At 44.9% G+C, this 6,604-nt stretch overlaps 3 non-coding genes across 3 annotated transcripts; 2 read left to right on the top strand and 1 right to left on the bottom strand.

Annotated features, from left to right (window-relative positions):
• The first annotated feature begins 2,110 nt into the window (after positions 1-2,110).
• trnav-aac (transfer RNA valine (anticodon AAC)) lies at positions 2,111-2,183 on the top strand. The gene has a single exon. It is a non-coding gene; the product is annotated as a tRNA-Val (tRNA).
• A 2,732-nt stretch (positions 2,184-4,915) lies between these two features.
• On the top strand, positions 4,916-4,988 carry trnav-uac (transfer RNA valine (anticodon UAC)). Its single transcript has one exon. It is a non-coding gene; the product is annotated as a tRNA-Val (tRNA).
• A 661-nt stretch (positions 4,989-5,649) lies between these two features.
• trnaw-cca (transfer RNA tryptophan (anticodon CCA)) lies at positions 5,650-5,721 on the bottom strand. Its single transcript has one exon. It is a non-coding gene; the product is annotated as a tRNA-Trp (tRNA).
• Positions 5,722-6,604: the final 883 nt, after the last annotated feature.

Genomic DNA, 6,604 nt, shown 5'->3' with positions numbered 1-6,604 from the left:
GGGTGCTTGAGGGTTTGTCATGGTTTTTACGTATATTTAATTTTTGATCAACTCACATAACATATTATATTGTCACCACGACAGTCACGTCTTTGCGAATCTTGTCTGGTATGTGCAATAATGCCCTTTCCTGAGGATCACAATGAAGACCCACAAATGATGCCACCCATTGAGTCACTGCAGAGTGGGTGTAGGTGTATTTGCAGGGCTCTTTTGTGCAGACGACTGAGAGACGTCGGCGATGTCCCTGGTGGCACCCTGGAAGAATGCGGAGGAGAAGTTGTTGAGGGCAGTGGTGACTTTGACAGTGACAGGTAAGAATATCGTGCTCGGGCCAGCCGGGAGCAGCTCAGCATGAAGGAGGCTGCAGATGTCCATGACTACATGTCGAGTGACTCTGAGCCTCCGTGTGCACTGCTGCTCAGAGAGGTCCAGGAAGCTTAGCCTCTGTCTGTAGACCCTGTGGTGAGGGTAGTGCCCTCTGCGATGCATCTCTCTCTGCGGTTGCCCTCCCTCCTGCTGTGCAGGTGGATGTGTCACAGCACAGTGTTGTGGAGATCCACGTGTCAGAGGTGGACGACGTGGCCGGCGAGGCTGGTGATGCTGTTCGCCCTCCGAGAAGGTCATGACTGCAGCGAAGGCGGCCCCCATCCAGAAGATGTACATCTGAGGGGGTCCGCAAGGTGGGTAATTGTGTCTCGAAACCGGGGTAAGTTTGCAAGTTTGTGAATTTTCTTGTTAGGAGGAGGGTGGTGGAGGCGACACTTTGTCCAAAGTGACAGAGTGGCCGACTGCAATGAGAGAGCGTTCCCCCCACCAACCTGTCAAATGGACCTTTGCAGCTGCCATAGAATGATGGGTGCAACACGTCCATTTGAACTGGGAGTGTTTCCCCCAGTACGGGAAACAGCCTCAGTCAATTGCAAAATCCCATCCCTGCTAAAATAACAGGTCAATCAGGGCTCTAAACAGTACCTCAAACTAATACAACATCTCAAACTAAGAAAGTGCCTCAAACTAATACAACACCTCACACTAATACAGTACCTCAAATCGATACAGAACCTGAAGCTAATATAATACCTCAAACGAATACAGCATCTCAATCAAATACAGTATCTCAATCTAATAAAGTACTTCAAACTAATACAGCACCTCAAACGAATACAACAGCTTAATCTAATACAGCAACTCAAACTGATGCAGAATCTGAAATTAATATTTTAATTATTCGTTCATGGGATGTGGGCGTCGCTGGCGAGGCCAGCATTTATTGCCCATCCCTAATTGCCCTTCAGAAGATGGTGGTGAGCCGCCTTCTTGAACCGCTGCAGTCCGTGTGGTGAAGGTTCTCCCACAGTGCTGCTGAGTAACAGACAAAGCACCGGTGGGCGCGCCGGTTGCAGGAGAGCTGGTTGTCGGTGATATCGATGCTGTGAGCGAGACCAGACCGTTTCCATGTTTCCACAAGCAATGTCCCATCATTTATTTCTAGAAAAGTAACACTAATAGTGGACAATTGCATTTCTGTGGCTGCAACATGAAACTTTGGCTAGGTGACACGCTGCTTTAGTGTATCTTGCAAGAAAAGTAAACGGATGCTTTCTGTGGTGCAATCGGTTAGCGCGTTCAACTATTAGCTAAAAAGTTTGTGGTTTGAGCCCGCCCACCCAGGGACGAATGTTGCACCTTCTTTCCCCACTTTAGGATTCATTTCCTCATTCTGAAGCCGGTGCCAGCTTTTTATGCCTGATCTGCAGTCACTGGGAGCACTTTAAATGGTTCCGATCTCTTCATCTCATTTCAAGTTTTCTTATGTGTGATCTGGCTGCAAGAAAACACTCTGTGAACAATGTGCTCTGAGCATGCCTGATTCGCCATAATTTACACTGCCGTCGGATATCAGGCACATGCAAAAAAAAACAGTGAAATGTTTGTGTGGGCGCGATACTCTGGGATTCCCTGCCTGACCATCGCCACCGATCCTTCTCTGCAGCCTTCCGAAATACAGCGCAGTGAATGAATCCCTGTGAAATGAGCTCCTGGACAGAAATACGGAAATTAGTTTGGCTGAGGGGTTATATCCATAAGCCGGCCATTGAGGCATCAGGTTTCCGTAGTGTAGTGGTTATCACATTCGCCTAACACACGAACGGTCCCCGGTTCGAAACCGGGCGGAAACATTTTGAAACCTTGTCCCCATTAAAAATGATTAAATATTTAACGATTCACATCGCTGAAGAATGTGAACAAAGTCCATATCTCCCAGCCCTGTCAATGTCGTCCGCTGAGAGCAGGCGGTGAAAGCCAGCGTGATATTGAGAGTGAAGGCGACTTCCAATCCTGTCTCACACCCGGTGGAACCTGGCGGAGATTTGAAAAGCCCTATCTCTTCAACCAATAAATGAAACGGTGTTTGAGAAATATTCATATACATAATAACATCCAGGATCCTGTCTTCAGAGTGCGTCGCGCAAAGGTCTGACTCCAGATCAAAAGGCTGTGTGTTCACATCACATCTGGGTCACTGTTTCTTTCACAGCTCACATGAGACTGGATAATTCCCGAATGAAGGTTTTAATTTCTTTGTCACAAAAAAAACAGAAGTTTGGTCTGAACCCTGACTCAGTATCTTCCCAGTGGCAGGGAGGGGAGCGCCTGATACCCTCATTTATTTCATGCAACAAACTGACACGAACATGATATTGATTTAAAATCGACCTGCAGATGGATGCACACAGAAAAAAAGACAACCACAGAAACAGACAGGAACTACCTGCATAAATTACATATATATATATATATATCGCGCCATTAACGTGGTCAGACGATTTAAGCTCGGTGAACTTGCTTCAGCTTTCTGAAATGTACTTGTCCATCCTTCAGAGGTCACGGGAAATATATCTTTTGCCTTTCGAAAAAAGACGCGAAAAGCAGAGACATGTTTTGTTTTCAGCAAGGCTGTTGAAATGGCCGGACTATCATAAATTAAGAGTCGCCTTTGAAACATTTAAAGGCGACTATCTAAAAATCACTTGGTGCAAATTTGAAATCACGGTTACTATTTATTTAGGTCTGAAAGAAATAACAATAAAAATGGCAGTCAGTGCCCGCGGTGAGACGGTGATGAACTTGTTGGCTGCGAAGTTCACCGCTGGGCTAAAGCTGACGCCGTTTAAAGGACGCGAACCCACTCAATGTAAAGGATGAGCTCATAACTAACAGGTCCCGTCAACGTCAAACACCTCCTTTCTTGTTCAATAGAGGGAGCAGAGGCGTGTCCATCATCAGACGCCAGCAACTTTAAGAAATGTAACAGATAAAGGCACAGATGCAAATCCCAAATCTTTTCAATGCAAAGTTATTTTACTTTACTTAAAGTGCCGTGAGGCTGAAAACGAGTCACAGATAATTTGCGTTCACTCGTGACTTGTTTTCCAGTGTTTGTCCATCAGGTTTGCAATTCAATTTGTATTGGATATTGAAGACATTTCAGGATGATTGCACATCATACCATGTGTAAAGCAACCATCTTGATAACTTCAATCATCACACACTCTACATCGACGCTGCAGAGACCCCAGCACCCCTTTCAATATTGTTTTTCTTAACTCACAGTTTTCAAAAGGGAATTGGATAAACGCTTGGATGGAAACATTTTCTGGGCTATGGGGAAACAGCAGGCGAGTGGGACTAACTGGACAGCACTTTCAGAGAGCTGGCACAGGCACGATGGGCCGAATGGCATCCTAATGGCGCTGTACTATTCTATGATTCTATTAATAGTTCAATTTCCGCCTTTCACTGAGCCTCTCTAAAAGGAGCGCAGTAATCGCGTCCCTGTGAAACGAGCTCCTGAACAGTAATACGGAAATTAGCGTGGCTGAGCGGTTTAAAACTCTGGTTAGGCTCCTAACAGGAAATTTCCTCTCCAGGTTTGATTAGTTTATCAATTATCTCCCCCCTTTCGATCTTAAATGTTTTTATACTTTTTTGATCTCTTCTTCTCCTGTCATGCCCACAATATTAGACTCCCTGGTAAATACTGAAGAAAAGTGACTATTTCATAATTCTGCCATTTCGCTGTCATTGCCTGTGAGTTTGTCGTGTGTATCCCTTCGTGGCCCTATTCCTAACCTAAATATCTTTGGCTGTTGATGTGTCTAGAATACTTTGCTTTTTTGATATTCCTTTTTGCCTTTCTAATAGTTCGTTAGCCTTCTTTCACAGTCTTTTCACATTCCCCTCTCTCCTTTATTGTCTCGTGTGTGCCTTTTTCTTTAGTTTCAATTTTGTCCTTATTTATTGATTCAACCCTGGTGTGTCATTTCTGGCTAGTTTTTTCTTGCTTTGTCGTGGGATATATTTCTCCTGGACTCTATTGATCAGCGTTTTTATTGCTGCCCACTGCTGTTCTATTTCCTTCTCCAGGTCATTAATATGTCAAACATTTCACCATTCAAATCTTCTTAAGTCACATCTGCATGACAAAGCCAGTTGCTTTTGTGGGAGGAGCAAATCAACTTGGCAGAAAAATCAGCTGCAGCCCAATCCACAAATTAAATATTTCCACGTCTTGGTAAAAATACGCACTGTCAGAAGTGGGATTCGGACCCACGCCTCCAAAACAAACTGTGACCTAAACGCAGCGCCTTAGACCGCTCGGCCATTCTGACTACCTACGCCATGCTTTATTCTGCATTATTTCTGCACTGTTGGCCAGTGAAAGCAGCATAAAAGTTTAAAACGGTACTCGCCCAACGTGGGGCTCAAACCCAGTACCCTGAGAGTTTTTAAAGATAAGGGGGAGCAGCCACTGTCTGTGTCTCTTGCTGCAATGGAAAGAACACATTCCAAGTACGAGCAGAGAGAGCACACCATTCAGCTACCCATTGTGTTACATGCCATGCTATCGGTTTCCATAATGTAGCGGTTATCACGTTCGCTTTACACGCGAAAGGTCCCCGGTTCGATCCCGGGCGGAAACATTATGTTGGAACTTGGTCTCCTCAAGCATCCAGATCGATTTTCTTCTCCTGCCTCAAAGGGAGACAGTGGCTGCTCCCTTATTCTTTGTGAGCTGCATCTTTTACTTCATTCAACAGATAATTTTGAGTGAGAGAAAAATGATCCACAGTGACGCTCATTTCAAGTTTTATCCCCTTTTAATCTGGAAGGATATATTGGCTTTGGACAGATTGGCTTTTGAAAGGAGTTAGTCGGGTGGGATCGACAAACCTTTTCCGCTGGTGGGGGACAAGGGAATACGAACCAACCATCCACCAAGTTCTCCCGAATTCTCCGGTGCAATGGGAAACCGGCCAACAAAAGCCCTTTCATTGACCGTGGAAGTTCAGTCAATTTTCTTAAAACAAAGCGCTCAATCGATGTCTCTTTTCTATTTCCCTGTGTTTCCGGATACTGTCTGCATCTCTGCCCTTTGTTTATCTCACTATGTGTCCACCTGCAGGGTGGTTTTTGAACGAAGATGTGTGTTTGTCTTCTGTTCTTTACATTAAATGAATGAGGTCATCAGGTGCTTCCCTCCCTGCCAGAGGCAGACTTTCGAGCAGGGTTCTGTTCATGGTGAAGATGCAAAGAAAACGTAAATTGCAGAATTGTTCAAACCGGCTCTCAGGGAAAAAACTCTGACCCCGAAGTGACTTGAACACGCAACCTTCTGATCTGGAGTCAGACGCGCTACCGTTGCGCCACGAGGCCTGGATGCTACAGTACGTGTTTGTTTCTATCAATGGTTGTCAAGCACCGCTTTCGAGCTCCGAGATTGGTGGAATGGGTTGGCTTTCAAATCCTCGCCCACTCCCACCGGATGTCAGGCAGCATCAGAAGTGTCCTTCACCTGTCAGCGGCAACATGGCGCTCGCTTCCATCGCCTGCTGTCAGCGGACTGCAGCAAATCCAATTACATTCATCCTGCACCCAGAATTATCACATCACAGGAAATGGATGTGGGAAACTGCTCAAGATACATAACAGGACGGGAAACTTCTGAAAAACACGTGGACTTTCGGTGTTTAGACTTCGATTAGAACTGCAAAAAAGAACGTGTGAAAATATAAACTATGGTGTGATGTTTATATATGTGGGAAACTGCTCAAAATACATAACAGGACGGTAAACTTTTGAAAAACACGTGGACTTTCGATGTTTGGACTTTGGTGAGAACTGCAAAAAAGAACGTGTGAAAATATAAATTATGGGTGTGACGCTTATATATAAAGTGAATGTTCGTTTGCAGATTTCTCCCGTGACTGTCGCAAATATGGGTTGTTAATCCATCAACAATAACGTCCGCTTGATTTTAGCCCGAGTGGTTACAAAATAGCAATTTTAACAGACTGATTACAACAGAGTTGCACGACAGGTGTCTTCAACATTACATTCAACAGTATTATTATTACAATACAACTGTCTACAGATTACATTAATGACAAGCAATCAACACAACCTGACCTGTCTGCGAATCCAGGTATATCAGACCTGACCTTTGCGGACTGCCTGTGGCAATGGACTTCTGACTGTCCCCTATTGAGAGCTCTAACATTTGAGAAGGGAGCATGCCCTATCTTTATACGATTCGGCT

The sequence above is a fragment of the Heptranchias perlo genome, unplaced genomic scaffold (genome assembly GCF_035084215.1).
Source record: "Heptranchias perlo isolate sHepPer1 unplaced genomic scaffold, sHepPer1.hap1 HAP1_SCAFFOLD_173, whole genome shotgun sequence".
NCBI classification, from domain to species: Eukaryota; Metazoa; Chordata; class Chondrichthyes; order Hexanchiformes; family Hexanchidae; genus Heptranchias; species Heptranchias perlo.
The sequence above is the reverse complement of the archived record's forward strand: the minus strand, read 5'-3'. Positions and strand labels throughout refer to the sequence as shown.